The sequence below is a fragment of the Chiloscyllium plagiosum genome, unplaced genomic scaffold (genome assembly GCF_037043375.1).
Source record: "Chiloscyllium plagiosum isolate Xiang-an unplaced genomic scaffold, Cpla_swu_hap1 HiC_scaffold_51, whole genome shotgun sequence".
NCBI lineage: Eukaryota > Metazoa > Chordata > Chondrichthyes > Orectolobiformes > Hemiscylliidae > Chiloscyllium > Chiloscyllium plagiosum.
This window is the reverse complement of record NW_028270189.1, coordinates 9,912,920-9,936,373: the sequence shown is the minus strand read 5'-3', so window position 1 is coordinate 9,936,373 and position 23,454 is coordinate 9,912,920. Positions and strand designations below refer to the sequence as shown.

Sequence of the window (23,454 nt, the reverse complement as noted above, 5' to 3'; positions counted from 1 at the left end):
TTACTAAACTTTGTTTGCTTCAGGTCCGAGAATACTCAGATCAATAGCTCCCTTGCTTACTTCTGCTGGTCATGTTCGCAAAGAGATATGGCAAATTGCCAAGTGTGATTTTCCTTTCAATAAATAATTTTGACTCAGTTTGCCTGCAAATATCTTTTCCTACCTTTGTGCTTTTCTTCTTTTACATTGGTGTCTCGCAGCTTACAAATGACAGCAAAGGTATGAAAGGAGATGGGAGCATTTCGCTCATCAAATCAACGGTAGCTTTCAATGAGATCACGGCTGATTTGGTCAATGCTCAACGCACCTGAGCCATCTGTAGTCATGGCCGAGTGGTTAAGGCGATGGATTAGAAATCCATTGGGGTTTCCCCACGTAGGTTCGAATCCTGCTGACTACGTTATGAATGCTTTCCTGCTGGTACAATTTTCGCTCAAAGTTCAGAAAAACTATTTTGTGAACCAGGCTGGTAATTTGATTAGACTTGGGAAACTCGAGTTCTACATCAGAAATGTTCCATATTTAAAACATTATCTCTGTTTCTCTTTCCAGATACACTGCTCGACACATCGGGTTTCTGCAGCTGTTATTGAACATCCTGAGCAGAAGTGCTGCTTTTCATTAGATTCCTTTCATCCCTGTCCACTGTTCTCTGACTCGGGTCAGTGGCAACACTTCCTCCTGCTCGTCAAAGTGCTCATTCCCCACCGCTCCCTCTCCCATCATTAGAAACAACCGCAGGAAGTCGCCACTTAACCATCTTTGTTCCAAAGTGAAACTCATCAGCCTCGGGAATCTCTCCACCAAACGGGACTTCTCATCCCTGGACATGGTGCAAGCCAGAGGATTGTGAAGAGATACTGTGAAAATATTGTCAGTTGGCAGTTGAAAAAATGTTTAGGAAGCAAACCATATAATTTAGGCTCCAGCTTTGTAAATCTTGAGAAACTCTTTGGGAAATGGAATCAGAGGAGAATGAAGAAGTGTGAACTGTCGGACCGAGTAGAGGACGGGACATTGACTCTGATGTTCTCGGGACAGGAACTGATTTGAGACATTGAAATCATTCTCTCTCACGTACGTGAGGAATGCAAACTTCATCTGGACTCTGGGACAATGAAAAACTCTGGAACACTCAAGACAATGATGTGTTTCTGTTCGCCGAGCTGGAAGGTTTTGTTGGAAATGTCCCCTGTCTCGGTGGCATCCTCAGTGCTTGGGAGCCTCCTGTGAAGCGCTTCTGTGTTGTTTCCTGCGTCATTTATAGTGGCCTGTCCTTGCCGCTTCCTGTTGACAGTTTCAGCTCTCCGCTGCAGTGGCTGGTATATTGGGTCCAAGTCGATGTGGTTGTTGATGGAGTTTGTGGATGACTGCCATGCTTCTGGGAATTCCCTGGCTGTTCTTTGTTTGGCTTGCCCTATAATAGTAGTGTTGTCCCACTCGAATTCATGTTGCTTGTCGTCTGTGTGTGTGGCGATTACGCATAGTTGGTCGCTTCATTTCGTGGCTAGTTGGTGTTCCTGGATGCGGATCGTTAGCTGTCTTCCTGTTTGTCCTATATAGTGTTTTGTGCAGTCCTTGCATGGGATTTTGTATACTACATTAGTTTTTCTCATGTTGGGTATCGGTTCCATAGTTCTGGTAAGCTGTTGTCTGAGTGTGGCTGTTGGTTTGTGTGCTGTTAAGAGTCCTAGTGGTCGCAGTATTCTGGCTGTCAGTTCGGAGATGTTCTTGATGTGTGGTAGTGTGGCTAGTCCTTTGGGTTGTGGCATGTCCTCATTCCGTGGTCTATCCCTTCGGCATCTGTTGATGAAATTGCACGGGTTTCCGTTTTTGGCGAATACCTTGTATAGGTGTTCCTCTTCCTCTTTTTGCAGTTCTGGTGTGCTGCAGTGTGTTGTGCCCCTTTTGAATAGTGTCTTGATGCAACTTCGTTTGTGTATGTTGGGGTGGTTGCTCTCATAATTCAGGACTTGGTCTGTGTGTGTGGCTTTCTTCTGTACCTTTGTGGTGAATTCTCCGTTAGTTGTTCTCTGTACCATCACGATTAGGAATGGGAGTTGGTTGCCCTATTCTTCCTCTCTGGTGAATCGGATTCCTGTGAGTGTGGAGTTGATGATCCTGTGTGTTTTCTCTATTTCCGTGTTTTTAATGATTACAAAGGTGTCATCCACGTATCTGAACCAGTGTTTGGGTTGAATTTGCGGTAAGACTGCTCTGACCTTTGCTTTACTGCTTCTGCTATGAGTCCCGAGATCGGTGAGCCCATGGGTGTTCCGTTGATTTGTTCGTATATCTGGTTGTTGAATGTGAAGTGTGTTGTGAGGCACAAGTCCCAAGATTTAGGAAGATTAGGTAAGATTTAGGAAGCGTAGAATGGGGTAGGAAACTGCAGGGGGTGAGCACATTAAAATGTGGAGCTTATTCAAGGAAAAGCTCCTGTGTGTCCAAGATAAGTATGTACCTGTCAGGCAGGGAGGAAGATATAGAACGCGTGAGCCGTGGTTTACTAAGGAAGTGGAATCCCTGGTCAAGAAGAACAAGAAGTCTTATGTTAGGACAAAATGTGAAAACTCAGTTAGAGCTCTCGAGGTTTCCAACGATATCAGGAAAGATCTAAACAGAGAGCTGAGAAGAGCCAGGAGGAGACATGAGAAGTTGATGGCAGATAGGATCAGGGTTAACCCTAAGGTTTTCCATAGGTATGTCAGGATTAAAAGAATGACGAGAGTTAAATTTGGGACAATCAAGGATAATAATGGGAAGTTGTGTGTGGAGTCAGAGGAGATTGGGGAAGCGCTAAATAAATATTTTTCGACAGTGTTCGCTATAGAAAATTAAAATGTTGGCGAGGAAGATACTGAGATACTTGCGTCCAGAGTACGAGAGATTGAGGTTCACAAGGATTAGGTGATAGAAATACTGCAGAGTTTGACAACAGACAAGTCCCCTGGTCTGGATGGGATCTGTCCTCGTATCCTCTGGGAAGGAAGGGAAGAGATTGATGAGCCTTTGGCGTCGATCGTCAAATCAACGTTGTCTACAGGAATAGTTCCTGTGGAATGGAGCATAGCATACGTTGTTCCCGTGTTCAAAAAGTGTCGTAGAGACAACCCTGTTAATTACAGACCAGTGAGTCTCACTGCAGTTGTTGGTAACGTGTTGGAAAAGGTTATTATAGATAGGATTTAGGACCATCTAGAAAAGAATAATCTGATCAGGGACAGTCAGCACGGTTTTGTGATGGGTATGCCTTGCCTAACGAATCGTATTGATTTTTTTGACAAAGTGACCAAACAGGGAGATGACAGTAAACCGGTTGATGTGATGTATATGGGTTTCAGAAAGTTGTTCGATACGTTTCCCCACAATAGGCTATTATACAAAATGCGGTGGACTGGAATTGTGGGAGAGAGCTTTGATCAGTAATTGGCTTGCCAATAGAAAACAGTGTTGTAGTTAATGGAATATGTTCTTCTTGGTGTCCAGGTACTGGCGGCGTACCACAAGGGTCGGTGTTAGGTCCACTGGTGTTACATGAGATCTAACCTTGCCAATCAGTCTCCCATGGGGAACATTGTTGAACGCCTTACTGAAGTCCATATAGATCACATTTACTGCTCTGCCCTCATCAATCCTCTTTGTTACTTCTTCAAAAAACTCAATCAAATTTGTGAGACATGATTTCCCACGCACAAAGCCATGTTAACTGTCCCGAATCAGTCCTTGTCTTTCCAAATACATGTACATTCTGTTCCTCAGGATTCCCGCCAACAATTGGAGTATTCTTGGCAGATGCAGTTTCATGTCGGGAATGCGAGATCATATACTTTGTTGGGAAGAATCAAAAGACACGCTACTATTAAAATCGATAGAAACGCAAACGATGTGCAGAAAATTAAAGAGATGGTTTCCAAGAAAATAGGAAAATTAAGTCACCAGTAGAGTAATCAATTACCAAGATATCCCTCGTGATGTTTTATGGGACATGTGGGATTTTTTTGATTATGGTTCTCCAAACGTTTTTATAATGGAACCGAGAGTTTTAGATGGCAAGTTAACATCACGCATGACTATTGCCATTTTTGTTACTCACACACAATATTTTTTCCTTGTACGATTTATTTCGCTTTGTGGTTTCTGCAAGTGGGCTTGTAAACTACACATGCTTGTGAGTTCATTCCTCACTGTTCCTCAACTCCAGCCAAACAGACTTTACATCCTTATTTCCTGAATCAAGGTAATCGCTAACCATTGCATAAATGTCATTAAAACTTCGGTATTTCACAGGCCTCTGTATATCATCTTACAATATTAATTAATCCTTTACTGTATTGCAGTTGCGCATAAGAAGAGAAAAATAGAATCGAGAATGGTGGACCTCCGCTTCACACACCCGTTATTGAAGCGAAAATGCAGATTACTGCCCATAATACGATCGTGGAAGCATGTGCTGAACCCTCAGGAAACACAGAATAAGTGCAGTGTCACAGGGCATGTCAGGGACAGCACCAGAAAGACAACAGAAATGCTGCTATGAACTCCTATTTTGGATGTATTTCTCAATGAGCAATAGAGTGTTACATGTGTTCCATCAGGGGTTACCTCACACAAAGAAGTAACCAGTGCTGCAGACGGTCATATCATCCGAGTTCCAAGCCCTGGAATCAGAGACATTCAATATTCTGTGCATAACTGCAAGGAACAGCTGTCCGAGGCGTTTACAGTCCAGGTGAAATTACGAATGCAGCTCTCTAGTTGTCAGCCTCTTTCTCCTATGTCGTGTTTCGTGCAGTCCCTGCATGGAATCTCGTCAACCACGTTTGACCTGCACATGATGCGGATTGGGCCTTGTTTTCTCGTGAGTTGTTGTCTGAATGAGGCTCTCGGTTTCTGTGCTGTCATAAGTCTGAGTGTTCAGAAGAGTCTGGATATCGTTTTCCAGAATTTGTTTTTCATACAGGGAAGCATGATTTAAAAATTACATCAAAGCATATCCTCGCTGCGAACTTTGTGTGCCATGCATCTGCGAATGAAGCTGTATGGATATTGGTTCTTGGCAAAGAATTTGTGTGGGCGTCAGTCCAGCAGTCCCTAGTAGCAATACGTACAGACAGCAATGGCCACACTTTCGACTAGAATAGCACAACAATAATAGGACAGAGCAAGCAGAATACAGCCAGACAATTCGTGGAAGCAGGAATCCATGATTCCATCCGTTGGACCCAATCTGCAATCGCAACAAGCGGAAGCAGCGGGAATGAAATCAAATGAATTCGTACCAAAACATGATAGCAGCGCTTCACAGGAGCCTCTGCAGCGCTGAGAATGTCACCCAGACAGGTGAGGAAAAGTCTGCAAACCATCTTCCTGGCGTCACCGAATCTTTCAACAAGAACTCTAGAAGCATCCGATCTTCACATCCTTCTGCTCCAAAACACGCCGCTTTTCCACAACAGAGAATTGCACGCTCAACTACCGCATGTAAGATGAGGATACCAGCTCCTACACTGCCAAGGGCGGTAGGAAGAGCGAGGGAAACAGCTGCCACTGCCATTCGACAGCTGCACACGCTCTCTTTGATAGGTACATTTTCGTATGAATGACTGGGCAGCAGGTGAGTTGTTCACAGTTTTCCCTGAAAGTGAGTGGACGTCGTTATTTCATCGCTGTTGTGAAGCCAGATCCTGCACTGAATCTGCTCGCTCGTTTTTTGTTATTGTGGCTAAAAGGTGGGCAATCGCAACGTGAAACTTTGTTATATTTCTCTCATTTCCTTCATTACTGTCCTGGTGAGGGAAGCTGGAGATTAGCTCGCTCGATCACATGGAGGCACCAACGCATTGTTGACCTAATTTAATCGAGAATATAATTGGTAATATTCACTTTGTATGGTACAGTTTTCTGTTTTGTGTTATGTTACTTGTGCACTTTCTGTTACTTGAAAATGCACTAAATCTCCAGAATGTCGGGAAGCTCCGTTTAGAATTGCTTCGGTGCTATTTGTGTGAGCAGTTCTTGACATACACGTCTCACACTACCTCACAGACAGAAGTCATGAGTTTGTGTGTCTGATAATGGCTCTGCCTTTTGAGTTTTGCATCTGGTCGACGTTAAGAGCTGTCAGCTTTTGGATTCACCGGAGAGTTGAGGGTCAAACACGATTTGTGAGTTTTTTTTTAGTCAACGAAATAATTTGATGGAGAACTTGGGAATGTATCAAGGGGAATGGTCATTGTCTGTAAATGTCTGGAAAACTTTCCTCTCTGTGTCATCTCAAAACATTACGCCTCATGAAAAAATAAAATTCAAACACGCTGACTTAGTAACAAACAGCATGGGTTTTTGCAAGTGGTCTATTCAAACTGTTGTCAAGTACTGGAGTGTCACAGAATTGCCGAGCACGGAAGCAAACCTTCCTATCCAACTTGCACCTGCTGAAGAGATGACCGTAACTAATCTAAACATATTTGCCAATATTTGCCCCTTATCTCTCCAAAAACTTCCTGTCTGCATACCCATTTAGATGGCTTTGAAGTGCACCAAACACTGCCACTATATGTGGCAATTTATTCCACACGCACAAAAATGCCTGTATTAAAAACAAGTGTCGCTCACATCCATTTCAAATTGTACTGCTCTCACATTAAACCTATGCTATCTCGCTTTAAACTCACGTGCCTTCTGAAAAAGTGAAGATTGACTATGTTCTCTGTTCGTCTACCTCATGATTTTATAAACTTTTCCAAGGACATCCCTCAGGCCTGAAGCTCCGGGGAAAATTGTCGAAGAATATTCAGCTTCTCACTAATATCCACACCGTGCAAACCTTTCAAATCGTTGTAAATTATATTTTTTTTTATTATGCGAAGGTATTAATAGAAAGCGCTAGAGGAAATTGCCTGAAGTGAAGCGATGCTGAAACATTAGTCTTGACCGGTTTGCCGCTTAGTTATTGTCAGGGAGCGTCGCTGAGAGGTTTAATGTAGGTAAAAACAATGAATGCAGATGCTGGGGACCAGATTCTGGATTAGTGGTGCTGAAGGGCACAGCAGTTCAGGCAGCATCCGAAGAGCAGTAAAATCGATGTTTCGGGCAAAACCCTGTATTCCTGATGAAGGTCTTTTGACCAAAACGTCGATTTTTCTGCTCCTCGAATGCTGCCTGAACTGCTGTGCTCTTCCAACACCATTAATCCAGAGAGGTTTAATTTGCTGGGTTTAGGTTCCAGTCTCTATTGCATCGTGGGTTTGAAACCCAACTTTACAATCGAACAAATGCAGGCAGCTTTTTATGACAGAACTGCACAGGTCCTGATATTGTTTTATGGGTGTGTTTGTTACTCCACGGGCCTCTCACCCTCTCTTGCGGTAAAGACGGGAACATGAGCAACTGATTCTTAAAATAATGAGAACTACTGCTGTCCACATCCTCTCGAGCACTGTGGGTTTGGATGTATACGCGAACAACTTTGCTGCCAGTTTCTGTGTCTCAAATGGTTAGAGCATTTGGCTGAAATGTAGGTTGTCCTCGCCCAAAAAGAGCACAGAGCCTCAAATATGTCACATCAAGTATTGAGACCGACCATGTACTGACAATACAACCACGAGAACTCATCCATGGTTGACCCTGAGTCCGCAGTGAGTGAGACGGTCACGTGCAGCAGAATGTGACCCCACTCTCTACAAACAGAAAGGGGCCACGGCAGCTTCAATCAGCGGCTTCCTGCCCAGCCCTGGGACACAGCTCATGGAAACTCCTTCCTCAGGGACGGCTGTTACCGTGTGAAAGCGTAAAAAATTCCAATTCAAATTGGAAATGGCTTCAGAAGATTGTTTCTGTTTTTAAAACATTTTATAATCAGAATTCCTGTCTCGAATATTAGAAGTGGTAAACTTTGTAGGCAGCTAAAACAAAGAAAGTGTTGATTGTGCGGACTCTGTCTCTTCCCTACACTTCCCTACATGAGATTCCCTACACTCTGATCAGAACTGATTTGGTTTCCTGAGGTATTTTCCCGATTGATTTGCAGTCTGCCAGAGTGTCTGGCAATCACTTTGGCGACCTAAGGATCAGGGTCAAAATATGAAAATATTAACACAGAATCGTAAATCCCGGGGCAAATCCTAAATGGATTGTAATGGTCTGAAGGAATAAATCTGAGAAGTGAAAGACTTGAATAATGTTATTTGCAATGGGGAGGAATGAACTAGATTTTTGAAAATTGCTGTGTCAGCTGAATTAAACTCAGTGTGAAATGATAAACTAACCAACGCCATCCTGTCCTGGCTCACTCAGTCGGTAGAGCGTGAGACCTTTCATCTCAATGGTGTGGGGTCGATACCCACGCTGGGCGCTGTTGTTTCTTAATAGGTTTGCCCCTCTCCATTAATGTTGCAAGAGCGAATTCGCTCGCTGAGGCAGGTTTTGTTGACACATTTTTTCCACCGTTTTTGATAATCTCTTGGTTTCTGAGTGAAAACTGTCTCCACTGTACTGAAGGTGCAAGAGACAAGGTTATCAGTTCAGCCGAATATGCTATTCACGATGTCCCTTCCAAAACGTGAGGTTCCATTCCAACCGTGCCCCAACCAAAGTGTCCAGAGACGTCGAATGCAAATGGGCATTGCTGGGGGGACTGATAGTGACAGCTGCATGTCAAATGGTGCTGAAATAGAATTAACTGATTGAGAATGCTCCAATGGAAACCGAATGGAACTCTCCCTGAAATTTTCCCAATTCACTCGGTAAATGATGATGTTGTGTACCCATATGGGTTTACGCAATGAACAGCTTATTGTCAGTAACAGGGGTGGGGGTGAGGCAGGATAGTGAGGTTTCCGTGTGTGTCAGAAGTGATCTGGTCGAACAGGGAATTCAAACGTCCACAGAACAGACATAGCTGATTGGTCCAGGATCACACTTCTCCCTTCTGTTTCTGTACCAACAAAAGAAATTGCGGGAAAATCTCAGCAGGTCTGGTAGAATCTTGGAATGGAAAACCGAGTTAAGTCTTCAAGACCAGTGACATTTTTTTCTCCATGTCCATCTCCGTCTACCTTACCACACCCTTCCCTTATATTGAATATCTACTGACTGTCAACCTTGTACTCAGTTTCTCTTTTATTACTCCGTCTCCAAACATTTTCCCAGTCTCAAAATTTAAGAGCAGACCTGTTCCATCTCTCACCTCACCGAATTATGAGACGAGGACTTCGAAATGCACAATTAACTCTGTTTCTATTTCCTTAGATACTGGATGGCCAGAGACCAGAAGGCATTGGAGGACAGTTAGAGCTTTCAGCCCATCTGGTCTGCCCGCCATTCGGTCATGCCTCATATCGTTCCCAACCCGATTCTCCAGCCTTCTATCTGTGACACTTAGCTCCCCTGAATTTAGGATCCAGTCTTTTTCCCAGAGTGCGAATGAAACCGTCCCAACCGTCTCCACATCTGCTGGCAGCTGTTACACCGTATCTGTGTGTGATCGAGCTCAGTTTCAGTCCCACACAGCAAACACGTCCGTTCTGAGGAATGCAATCCCCGCTGCATGACAGATCGATCGGGTCTCTGACCCCAAGGTTTTTCTGCGAGGCAGTAGTTAGCTCCTTCACCACCCATGGCATGGACTGGTGCTTCAAAATGTGGGGACAAAGAACGATAGGCACAAGAATTTGTACAGGTTAGGTCGAAAGGGTTATTGTCAACATCAGAGAAGTCCCTGCTTCAGAGTCTGGTAAATATGCTGTTTCACGAAGTGAAAATGACAATTACCCAGGCAATAAAACAATAAAACAATAAAATGCAAAAGTAGCCTGATTCTGTGATATGAAACATTAAATCTCTTTGTCTCCACAGATGCTGTCAGGCCCGCTGAGTTTCTCTGTCAATTCCTATTGTTGATTCAGATATCCAGGATTCGCACTTCTTTGTTTTATGCTAGTCTGAATCCTGTTTGTGACAATACTCGATTAATTGCCAGCTCCATACAACATTCCCTGCTTTAGGAAGGTTGTCAACAACATAAACGGTCAGAGGAAATCCCCCATCGCTACAGCAGTGAGAGCACTGAGTCCTTAACAGTAGACTTGCACGGAAATTGAAATATGGCGCTGTAAGTTTTCTCAATGAATCCACTTTTACTTTTTTTCATTTGTGATCATTTTAGCTGCACATTCAGTTTCTTTCTTTCTTGCATTTCTGTCAGGTTGGAAAAGGCCTTTCCGCCCACCAGCAGTGCGGGTCATTGGACATTCATCTTTTCGAGTCCAGGAGCTATTATTTCCTGGAGGACCTTGTGCACTGCATCTCGGGTGGGGTGGGTGCGAGGCTGTACCACTATATTCACCTGTCTATAGATATCGAAGAAGGGTTTATCTATTCCACACCACCAGGCTTCCTCATCGCTCTTTTGAATCTTGGTTATTATTACCCTTGCAATGGCACCTCCTTCCTTGATAGCAGAAAACCGATAACCCGTGTTAGGTGTACCTGTAGCCGTGGTGGATACTAAATGCCAGTAACTGGGTACACAAGAATCTCTGCGTAAATATTTATTGCCTTATTTATAGTCGTCCTGGTTACCAAACGGGCATGGGTGGCATGTCAAGGTCAACTTAACATCCTTGGTTAAGATTACTGTCTGCGGTTGTATCCCAGGCACCCCTGCCTTCATGAATCGTCCTGCCATGCAGCCCCATATTTCTAGGAGTCTTCAAATCACTACTTGCACTTATTTGGATCCGGTGTTGTCCGATGTCTCCTCAAGGTCAGCTATACGTTTGCAATGGCTGGCGTGTATCAACGTGGCTCTTTCGGCGATCTTAACAGCTGTCTGTGTTGTAGGGAGTCCTTGGAAAGGTCCCAGCCACCTCTTCGCCTTCCTGCTTTTGCTCCTGAAGTCTTTCACCACTATCCAGTCTTCAGGTTCTAGATTGTGCATCTTCCCTTCTGCTGATTGGGGTAGTGCTGCCCTTCGTTTGATTCTGTATTTGAGACAGAAGTGTAGAGAGTTTTATACCGTAACATAACATCTCGTCCTCACAGTGATTTGTTATCTGTCTTACAATCTTGGGCCAATTCCTGTATTGGGCGGCCTTCCAAACAAAATCTCAAGCATCCTAAGTTTTGCACTTCCTCTCCTTCATATACATTATGACAATTGGAAATGCGTTTGTCCATGTCGCCTCTAGTTCCTCACAACATTTTGCCAATTTATTTTATGGGTAGTTTTCTCTCTTTCCACTGCCCCACCGCTCGCTGGTTGGTAGGCACAATGTTGTCCCACCTTTATTCCCAAGTAATCACTGATCTGCTGTAGGGCAATATTTATAAATGGCTTTCCATTGTCGTTGCTTAGCCTTTCAGCGATGCCCCATCTCAGAAGTATTTCAGTTAGCAAAGCCTTGGCTACTGCACTGGCATCCTGTTTAGACATGGGAGCACTTCCACCCCTTGGGAAAACATCAACTATTACCAGCCAATGCCTTTTCCCTTCGCTGGGTGTTAGTTCAATAAAATCCATCTGTAAATGTTCAAAGGGTCTTTGGGATTGGGGGTGTTCTTCCTGATTCATTTGTATTCCCCTCCCCACATTATTAGTGGCACAGATAACACATTATTCACATTATTTGTATGAGTAATGAGTAAATCCCTTTCTGTACCAGTGTGCTGAAATATTGTCGTACATCCCCACTTTTGACACATGGTCCTTACCGTGTGTTACTTTGGCATAGAAAGGGAATAAAGATCACGGTATTCGGGCCACGCCGCACCCATTACCTCATTCTGCACCCTGCCCTTGACCATTCACGCTTCTCCTTCGATGTGGCCTGCGACTATAACTCCCATAAGTCTGCTTTGAATTACAGATATTTGACATACACTTGTCAAACTGATCACTTGGCGGCTGTTTGGCTGCCGTCCTTGCCTCTGAGTCTGCATTTTCATTGCCTTGAGAAATTGATTCATAATTTTTCCTGTGGGCTTCACATTTGCGTACAATGATTGATTTAGGCAATCGGACTGCTTTCAGGAGGTCAGAGATCAGGCCATGGTATGTGATTGGCTTTCCAGTGGAGGTCAAGAAGCCCTTGTTTGTCCACAGGGATCCAAAATTATGTACAACCCCGAATGCATATCTGCTGTCGATGTAAATATTCACTGTTCTTCCTTCGGCCAATTTACATGCCTCAATCAAGGCAATCAGCTCTGCTGCTTGCGCTCACAGATGAGAAGGGAGTGATCCCGCTTTGACTACCTCGTGGGTAGTTGCGAATGAATACCAAACACTGGCCTATCTCTTTGCTTCTGAATGCTGACCTATCCACAATAAAACGCGGTATCCAGATTCTAAATTGGTGAATCCTACACGTCTGGTCTCGGGCTTCAAATGTCATTAATTACGGTGACACAGTCATGTGGGTCTCAGTCTCCTTCTGTGGGGAGAAGACAAGCCGCATTAAGGACGTTACATCGCGTTATTGTCATGTTAGGCTTCTCCAATAGCACAGTATTGTATGTGAGCCAATGTGCTGCCGACATGTGTGCTCTGTTTTGCTCAGAAAGCAGTAAGGATACTGCATGTGGGACCAGTCGGGTTTATTCACCAAAGCCGACTATGTCCCTGGAAGCTACAACAGCCTTTTCAGCTGCAGCCACGACACGCAGGCATTTATGCAATCCTGCCGTTACGGGATCTAAGTTTAGGTGAAAAATAAGCTACTGGCCTTAATTTTCATACATAATTCTGCATCAGCACAGATGTCATGCAGGCACGCTTCTCATCTACCTTTTGTACAAAAGGCTTGTTTGGATTTGGAATCCCAGTGTCGGTGTAGTTTGGAGTGCCATTTCAATTCAACAAAGGCACTGTAGGCCTCAGGGGTCACTGCTACGGACTGTAGCTCTGCAAACCTGAACCATGAGCCTAATGGGTTGTGTAATGTGGGTTAAACATTTACAGTAGGATCGCATGACCAAAAAGGATAGCAATTGTTTCTTCATGTGAGGCTTTGAATTTTGCTGGTTTGTTTGAATTCTGTCTTGACCAATGGCCTTTCCTTGTTCAGGTATTAAGTGACCTAAGAACTTCAACTGTTGTTCCACAAGTTGTAGTTTTGCGAAACTTGATGGCAGAGAATCGCAAGCCTACCTTTCTCACATTGTTTCTCTGTTGGTGCTGCGATTAAGCATTCGTTTACAAACTGTAGCAGCGCTGACCTCCTGGTTAAAGCAAGAGTCTCTAGACTCCTGTGTAATTATGGTGGGGACTCACAGTAATCTTGAAAATGTCACGTGAAAGTATACTATTTGCCTTTGAATGCAAAAGTGAACCAGAATTGACTTTCGGGGTGTACTGATACACAAAACAAGGCATTTGCTAATTCCACAATAGAGAGCAATTTACTATCCGCTGCAATTTGGCCAATATATTACAGGGGTTGGGAACATTTGGGGTGTGCGGAACAACAGCATTATTGATAACCTGCAGGTCATGAACAAACCTCCATTCCACTGATTCATCTGGAATGTTTGCCTTTTTGAACGAAAAAAATGGGTGTTCTCACCATTGATTATTCACGGGGGATTATCACTCCAGCCTATAGGAGAGATTCAAAGACTGGAGTAATTCCTTGCACAGCCTCGGGTTTTAACGGCTCTTTTGCTTTGCAAGGACAATACTCAGACTTCGGGGTTATTCTTAAGGGTTCGTATGAGCCCCACATCGTGTTGCCTTTTGCCCTGAAATCAGCTGGGACCCTTCCGAATCTTGGGTCCGAGACATCTACCATAGGTAAACGGCAGACGACACTCCTGGCGGGGATTACCTGGGCTGCCCTGTCTGCCTGAGTTAGCCAATTTAGTTTCTTCCTATACGTCCTTATAACTGCATTGAAGCAGACACCCACACCGACCCTGAAGATATAATCTTTCGTTTTTTGTGCCTGTTGGACCCATGGTCCCAAATTCTGACACCTGTCATTGGATGCCTTCGACAATGATCAGTGGGGAAAAGAGCCTTCTATATCAAAAAACAGGGTCTACTTGCCGTCACAGATACATAAATAAGTTTAAACTGACAGCACATCTGTGATCATTCCAATAAAATTCGCACAATAACAACTGATCTGGTTTAACCAATCTCCTGAACGAATTCTTCTCTTATGATTTGTCAGGACCATCACGGTGTATGTGTGCTGTGCAGTGCCGCATATCTCCAGCAAGAAAATTGATGTTAATAGGATTAACATGGCTACTTGCTTCCTGGGAGAGTGAATCGCTCATGGAACCTATCACTCTCTGACATGCATCGGGGTCGTGATTCGTATTTTCCAGCCGGCACTGTTAAATCTTCTTCTTTTATTACCTGCAAGCCCATCGGGGTACTGCACAAATCCGATCCCAGTCTCACTATGAGATCCCGAGACATCAGATTTAAAGAACAGAATTCCGATAACAGAAATGAGAATTGGAATGTTTCCCCATTACTGGTTTCGCACGATAGGGGTGCGGTAAATCTCTCTCGTGTCACGACTCCTGACGCACCCATTGAGTTCAGGAAGCTTCTGCTCATCTTTATTTGCATCGACTCTCTGAACTGATTTAAAACTGAACATGTTGCTCTTGTATCTACCAAAAAGGTAAGAGGTGCACCTACCACATATAACATAGATGTAAGCATTGACTTATATGCATCATCGTTGTACTGAAAATATAGTTCATGCTTCGCAAACTCAGTGCTCAGTATAGAGGTGGGGCAGGTTTCAGTGCCCGTAAGGTTAGTAGTAGAGATGAGCATAAGCGAGTATTCGTTGCCAAGCATAAAGCAAAGTGGCTTACCTGTAACTTTGGTGCTGCCCACCTCCACCTCAGCCTTCCTCCATTAGTCACCCTGCTGCCCAGCCTCCAGGGCCGATTGAGGCTGTCTGGGCGTGCACTGCCTCACTCAGTGGTCCATTGCTCTGCAAACAAAGCACCCACCAGATTTACCTCTGCCAGCCCCTCTTTTCACCCAGCACCTCCTTCCAACGGCTGGGCGACCATTTGCATCATAGTAAGCTGAGATTTATGTGTTTGCTGTTCCATCTTTAATTTCCGTTTTTCCTTCTCTTCGGCCAGAACGTTTTCAGCATGTAACGCGTGGAGTTCCATCAAATTCAGGTTTCCCGTGTCCCAGGTAATACATTGGCAAAACGCCTCATGTAATGGGCGCCTGATAGCTTTCACATATTCCCTTTAAAGTACAATTCGCTTCTTCTTATCAACACTTCAAGGTCAGTGGGCTGAAACATTCGAGTTCCTTTCCAGATATGGAGTTGTGTTTTCTAATTCTTTGACTGTTGATATGGTAGTTTGCTGGCCTTGTAAGTCTGCTATTAGTTCGGTTTAAATATACATAGTTTTTCTTTCTGTCTCCAACACTTGCCCTCTGCAAAGTCGGGCCCTTGCTTCTTTGTTTCCCTGTGCTTTTATTGATTTCAAAAGAAATGTTAATTTTCCATTGCAATGGACATCACATTATTTTCACAGGTCGGTGCAACATCGTGGGCCGAAGTGCCTGTAATGCACTGTAACGTTCTATGTTGTAAGATACATTTCCTGCTGGTTTCTGATGTCTCTCCTCACTGTGGAAACTTCCAGACACATCTTCCAGTGATTTGTCTGCACTTCATTCAATCCAGGAAACTGTATTTCATGCTGAGAATGTGATCTCTCTCCAATGGAGAGAGGAAAGCAGAGTCGGTGACAAAGATGAGATCGCTTAAGTTCTGTCCAGAATCAACAAAAATTACTCCGGTCTTCCGGTGTCCTGTCACTTCAACATTGCATTGTGTACCCAAGCAATCATACAAGTCTCTGGTCTTCTGCAGTTCTCCTTCAAGGCACAGCGCAAGCTGGAAGATCAGCAACCCATTTTCTACTGAAAGACCATGCAGCTTGCAGGACCCAACATCGAGTTCAATGATTTTGGATCATGTCCGCCCTCTTCCACATTTTTCACCCACCCGCACATGCCTTTAGTTCTTAACACTTGGACTCGAAATGTTAACTGTCTTTTCTCATCATAGATGGACACGAGCTGCTGATTTTGTTCAGACATTTTGGCATTTCTTCAAAGAACTTTTCTTTTTCCGTTGTAATCGCAAGACTGCAGGAACCGTATGATTGAAGGAGGAGAAGTTTACAGGAGATGAAAATAATGCCAAGGGCTGGACCATTCCCATTGTGAAGGTAGATGAGCTAAGCTGGGGCTGTGTAACTAAGCACAGAGAAGGCTGAGTGAGAAACTGATTAACATGCACATATTATGAAGAGGATAGATATATATGACAGGAATAAGGCTTCACGGGAAGGAATAATGACCAGTGACATAGATGAAAAGCAGGAGAAATGCGGTTTAGAGGAGATTTAGGAAGAACGCTTTCACCCATAGAGTGTTGTTCATCTGGGATTTCTTATCTGAACGTGTGGTAATGCTAAGTGTAATGAGGAAATTTCAGCAGTATGTAGCCGAACACTTGAAGATCCATAGCACACGTGGATAAGGACCAGATACTGGAAAGTGTGACGAGGCCAGACAGACATGAGATGGGTGTCCTGAACGAAATGGTTCTAAGGCAAACTTTTGTGCTTAAAACTGGGTGAGGCCGCGACTCTGTGGTGCAATGGAAAGCGCGTTGAATTTCTACGCCTTTGTTAAGACTGCCATTCAAAAGTTGTGGATGCAAATCTCATCAGAGTCGAGTTTTAGTTTATGGTTTGAAAGGTGTTCAGACCAGACTCGGCTGCTCATCTGCAAAACCTATAACATTCATGCAGAAACCCAACTGTCTCGAAATGCAAAATTTTCCTCTTAGCGATGAATAACGTCGATGTCTATTTATGATAGAGATCGATAAATATGTGTTAGCCACTTGGCAATACGATGATATGGATACGCTGGAAAAAGACATAAAAGTGCTGTGTGAGCTATGATGGTACAGAATGGCGTGGCGGGGCAGGACCGGTGTTAAGAATGGCCTACTTCTGCTCCTTTCTGCTTGCGTCTTTTCTGGCCCAGGTTTTTAAACAATCACAATGAGAACAATGTGAATCTACAGCAATTAATATTTTCTGTCTCACCTCCACTTCGCTACCCTCCAAGCTGGAATAGATAGCTCCTGTTTCAGCTTTAGGTCAGACAGTGGAGGATTCTCACAAGTTCTCTGACAGGCTGAACATCCTTTCACATAGGTTTCCAAGTGGACACATGGAGCAAGCGATTACATGGATGCTGGGGATTCAGGGACAGATTTCCCTCTTGCTGGGCTCGAATTCTGACCAAGGTAATGAACGTGAATTTCTGACATTTTGAAACTTAATCTGGATTCTTGCGACTTTACTAATTAAACTAAAATTCAATTTGCCCTTGCATGACATTATTCAATTTTCACTATTTGTAAAAACCATGCCACGTGCCCTTGAATGTAGTAATGCAGAAGATTGTTGACGTTGTGTACAGTGTGGGTCATTGTGCCGTACGAACATTCCAAAGGATGCTGGTGAAGTACCAGTGAATCGAATTCTCTGATGAATTGATACCGATAGAAGGAAAATCCCAGTACAGAGGCGACATAACATTGCCTGTGATCAACGCTGGAAGCCACGGTAAACGAACACAGAATTCAAGAATGCCTATTTTCACCACATTTCACTATGTCATTTTCCTGAACCTCATGCTCCATAATCGATGATCCACCATCAGTATAACCTCCTCTGCGCTGTGGTTCATTTCAGATCTTCAGCAAAAAAGGAGTAATTGGTTTGAGGGGCCCAGTGGTAAGATCAGTAGCCATTGGTCATTAGTACACGGCAGTACAGTGGTGCAATTCGTCAGTTTGCTGTACTTGCACGACAGAATGGAATTGCGTAAGGTGCCAAAGTTCCACATTCGGTTCTCGCCAGGTGTTAGTTTTACTGATAGTGACTAGAGATGAATGCAACTACAAGCTGAAGAACAGTTCAAACACCGAATATTACACCGCAATAAAGTTCAGTTTGGCCCTAACGTTGCACCGACCTGTGATACCAATTTGACTAGTATTTTACCATCATAAGCCGCATGTTTATACAATGACCAATTCATTGCCCTGAAAGTTGTTGAGTCTACGAGTGTTGAAGGCAAGGCGTTCAGCACCCTTACTACTCACTGATAAAGGAACCTACCTCGGTACCTATCACCCTCAATTTACATCAATGTGCCCTTGTGCCAAAATTACCATTTGAAGAAAAATGCCTTCACTGTCCACCTTATGGAAACCTCTGATCATCTTCTATGTCTCTCTAAATTCACCCCTCAAACGTCTTCTCGCTGTCAAAAACCGCCTCAAGTCCCTCAACCTTTCCTCGTAAGACCATCTCTCTATAGAAGGCAACATCCTAGAAAATGTCCTCTGCACCCTTTCCACTGCTTTCACATCCATCGTGTAATGTGCCGACCAAAAATGCACGCAACTCTACGAGTGCAGCCACACCAGTTAATTTCTGGAGCTGCAAAGTGATCATTTTGCTCTGAAACTGAATCCCTCTCCCAAGAAAAACTAACACACCGTGCTCCTTGCAAACAAACCTGTCAACGTGGGTGGTAACTTTCCGAGAATTATATGCATGGGCACGGAGATCGCTCTGCACATCAAAACTTCCAAGAGTATTACAATTAGCCAAGAACTCCTTCCGAAGTAAATTATCTCACACTTTTCCACATTAAACTCCATTTGCCACTTCTGAGGTCACCTCTGCAGATTATCAATGTCCCTCTGTAACCGTCAGCAGATATTAGCACTATTGACAAGATCGTCGAGCTTAATGTCATCTGCAAACTTACGAATCCATCATTCCATGCACTAATCCAGGTCATTTATAAAAATGACAAACAACAATGGATACAAAAAGGAGCCTTATGGTACACCATCAGTAACTGAACTCCAGGATCATCATTTCCCATGAATTGCCACACTCTGTCTTCTTTCAGCGAGCCAATTTCTGATCCAAACCGCTACACCATCCTCAGTCCCATGACTCTGTATTTCATGCAATAGCCGACAGTGCCTTACTGAAAACCATATCCAGCACATCAACAACTTTACTCTCATCCACCTGTTTGCTCACCTTCTCAAAGATAACAATAAGGTTTCTGAGGCACAACCTGCTATTCACAAAATCGTATTCACTATCCCAAAACAACGTCTTCCTTTTTTGATGATCATAAATCCTATCTCTTATAATCTGTTCCAAAACGTTAGCTGCAAGGAAGCTAAGGATCACTGTTGTATAATTATCAGCATCGTCTCTCCTCCCCTTCATGAAGAAGGGGACAATATTTGCTAAACTCGGGTCTTCTAGCACTAATAACATAAACACTGATGAAATAAAGCTTATAGTCAAAAGTTCTGCAATCTCCTCCCAGCAGAAATACTCCCTGAGTAAATATCCATCTCTCAATAGAGATACAGAGGTGACGTTTGAAGATGTTGACGTTTCTCATATCGCTGATCCCGTGCTGTGTTAACTTCTGGAAAGGATGTTTAGTTCGTTTCATGTTACTGATTTTGTTGCAACCTCGCACAGGCCATTAAAACAATCCAAAAATGATTAGATTTATCTCATTGGACAATGTTGTCGGCAAAACTGGAACCGAAATGATAACAATGTTTGAAGTACTGGTTTAAAGATTATAGGATTCAAACAGCAACATTTTTCGAGTCTTGTGACTGGATATTTGGGGGGAGATGGGTGAGCAGCAAATGATCTCACTCCCTTCTCTGTGATTGCAGCCAAATGTCCAAGGCATTAGATGAAAAAAATGGTGCATTCCATCGACAGGTCAATTCCAACTCACTATAGTATAATTTCGCTTTGATTATTGCCATCGTTTAAAGGGTTAGGTGAGTGGGGAGATCGGGATTCTGATGGTAAGCTGAGACATTGCGAGAATTAATCCCACAGTGTTGGCATCACTTTACATCATGAACCACTTATGCAGCGGACTGGGATTACCGACTTCCCTTTAATGCTGAGCTAACAGAAACAGATAAGTTCTTTTACAATTTATGGAAGTTCACGTAGAACAAGCTGCTAAATCTTTCTTCACAACCAGCACTTTCTACACTTAATCGTACTCAGTTGGAGGTGTTATGTGGTATCTTTCCAATTAACGTTAACCAATTAGAAATTGTGCAGCTAACGCTTACACGACCCGGCCGCCCAGACTCCCTGTCTTGGTGAAATTCACTCATTATGTTTCTGCTGGCAATTTTACAAATATTTTAGAATCAGAATCGGACACGTTTTTCCTGAAAAATAATCAGTCTCGATTTCAATTACTGGAGAATGAAAAAAAAAACCGTGCTCCAAACTTTTTCTTGTCATTCATCGCTGGTTTTGAAGCTCGAAAGTCTAGTTATAGATCAATCTGAATGAAGGATTTTCCCTCCTGTTTACTCTCACCAAATTCACATCATCTGGGAAACTTCCATATGGACGCAACTCAGTTTTACCTGGTTTCACGCCAGATGATCTATTCGTCTGTTCCACCATCCCATGAAACCCCGCCTTGTCTTTTCTAATGGCGTTCTCCCCCAATACTTCGTTGGCTTCCTTTCCATTCTTTTTTGTTTCCCAGCAGACGCTGTCCATTCTTCCTGACATCTTTTGATTCCAGTCATCACCATCCATGTCTTTTATCATCTCTTTATATCCCAGGGAAGTCCATCTTGAGAAAGGATGCTGTTCCAATGCAACACATGAAAACATGCTCGAATGTTGTATACTGTCATTACCAGTGTAGGGAAGATGGGTGATAGTTCAGTCACAGGTGAATCGGTTGGTTATCACACAATGGATCAACCACTGACTGGGAAATGACTGTTTTTCTTCACTTTTCTCCACTCTCTGAACATGTGCTAAAACAACACAGTAAGGTATCATAGAATGCCGACAGTTAAGAAACTGGCCATTTGATGCAACAGATTCACACCGATCCTCCAGGGATTAACCCTCACAGAACAATTCCTTCTCCTATTACTCTTCATTTGTTCCTGAATAAGGCACCTTACTGACAGTCGACCCATTTGGATTCAAACCATGTCTCTGGCTCTGTGAGGCAGCAGTGCTAACCAGTGAGCCACCTTGCGGCTCTGCAGTAATATTTCAAGGCACATGCGGACGCGTGTAAAATGCGTTTCCTGTCAAAGATGCTCCGCTTTTGTTGTTGTCCTTATCATGAAAATAATCCTGATTCCCTGACCAGGCAATGAACCCAAACCACAGCGGTGATAAGTGCTGAATTGTAACCACTAGCTGACATTTAGGACGGCAGGTGCAATTGCATCTTCTCTTAACAGCATAGTTTTTTTTTCCTGCGATGAGACGTTTCTTCCAAAAAAACTATTCGTGACACCAAGCTTTTAATTTTTTTTCCGCAGTTTTCTATGCAAATGAAGTCAACTCCCATGATTTAATTTAAAGTCCTATCGACAGACCCCGGTTAACAAATTTTCCAAGGACCTTGGCCCCAGCATCATTAAATCATAATCTCGAGATTATTCCTGTTTTGTTTGCTTTCTAATTTACCACCAAGTTAAATTCCATCAGCTGAAACTCTTTCCACTTTCGACCTACATCAACATCTGGGTGTCAGCGAGGTCCATTTTCAGACCACAGTTACTGAAAGAGCAATTGTCCTCTACCAGTTTTACTTTATCAAAATACAGGCTGAGGCTTTCATTGTGCCTGCCTGATCCCAGTCACTGCAAACGCATCCATGTCACCAGTAAAAGTCTGTGTACATGGATTAGATTAGATTAGATTAGATTAGATTAGATTAGATTAGATTACTTATAGTGTTGAAACAGGCCCTTCATCCCAACAAGTCCACACCGACTCTCCGAAGGACAACCCATCCAGACCCATTCCCCTACATCTACCCCTTCACCCAACACGATGGGCAATTTAGCTTGGACAGTAATACAACGTAAATCTGCAGCCTGAACAATACAGGAAAATGGGAATGGAACCCTGTCCGTGTTTTCTTAACCCCACGCAAATTCTTTGTCTCTTGTTGTCTCTGTCCTGAATCCACCCTATGACGTACAGTCTCAAATGAGTCTCCGCAGAGACAAGTTTAGAGCCGAATCTATGAAGCAGGAGGGGAAAGGCCAAGTAGAACGGAGTAGAGACATTGAATTGTAAAAGAGAGAAATGAGGGAGTCAGAGGGGAAGTAAAAGCAGACAGCAGAAGGTTACATTGTTTTGAGCGACAGAAGAACAGAGAGCGAACGAGACAGAACATGCATTAATATTTGACCTGTATTGCTAGTCTTAATGTAAAATTATCACAGTACGATATCTTCCTTGAAGGAGCACAGCAACAAGAGGGTGTCTATTGGCTTGTGGCGTGTCTGACTCATACTCAGAGAGCTGTGTGTTCAAATCATACCTGGCTCACGGTGTGTTGTGAAGGTTTCCCTCCCTGAATTTTACATGGCAACAGAGTTTGCTGTCGGCGGTATTCACTGGTCAAAGTGTTCTTTCCAGTTCCTTTCCAGCACACGAGATGATTTGTTGTCAGTTTTATTTGTGAACAATATTACATGTAGGTGGATGCCCATTGTTTGGGTAAATGTTCAGTTTTCCCACTATGATAATGAAAACACAAACTGTTCATCATGGGGTATAATCACGCAGCCGAATCTCTGGGCAGTCGCTTCGTTCATTTGCGGTCAGCGTGGTGATAATAACATGTACTGACATTTTGTTACTGAATGGTCCCCAATTTATACTTCAATATATCATAGAACATAGAACATAGAAGAATACAGCGCAGTACAGGCCCTTAGGCCCTCGATGTTGCGCCGATCCAAGCCCACCTAACCTATACTAACCCACTATCCTCCATATACCTATCCAATGCCCGCTTAAATGCCCATAAAGAGGGAGAGTCCACCACTGCTACTGGCAGGGCATTCCATGAACTTACGACTCGCTGAGTGAAGAACCTACCCCTAACTTCAGTCCTATATCTACCCCCCCTTAATTTAAAGCTATGCCCCCTTGTAATACCCGACTCCATACGCGGGAAAAGGTTCACACTGTCAACCCTATCTAACCCCCTAATCATCTTGTACACCTCAATCAAATCACCCCTAAACCTTCTTTTCTCTAATGAAAACAGCCCCAAGTGTCTCAGTCTTTCCTCATACGATCTTCCTTCCTTACCAGGCAACATCCTGGTAAACCTCCTCTGCACCCGTTCCAGTGCCTCCACATCCTTCCTATAGTATGGCGACCAAAACTGCACACAATATTCCAGATGCGGCCGCACCAGAGTCTTATACAACTGCATCATGACCTCAGGACTCCGGAACTCAATTCCTCTACCAATAAAAGCCAGTACGCCATATGCCTTCCTCACCG

At 43.6% G+C, this 23,454-nt stretch overlaps 1 non-coding gene across 1 annotated transcript; it reads left to right on the top strand.

The window, feature by feature from the left end:
- The first annotated feature begins 318 nt into the window (after nt 1-318).
- trnas-aga (transfer RNA serine (anticodon AGA)) lies at nt 319-400 on the top strand. Its single transcript has one exon. It is a non-coding gene; the product is annotated as a tRNA-Ser (tRNA).
- Nucleotides 401-23,454: the final 23,054 nt, after the last annotated feature.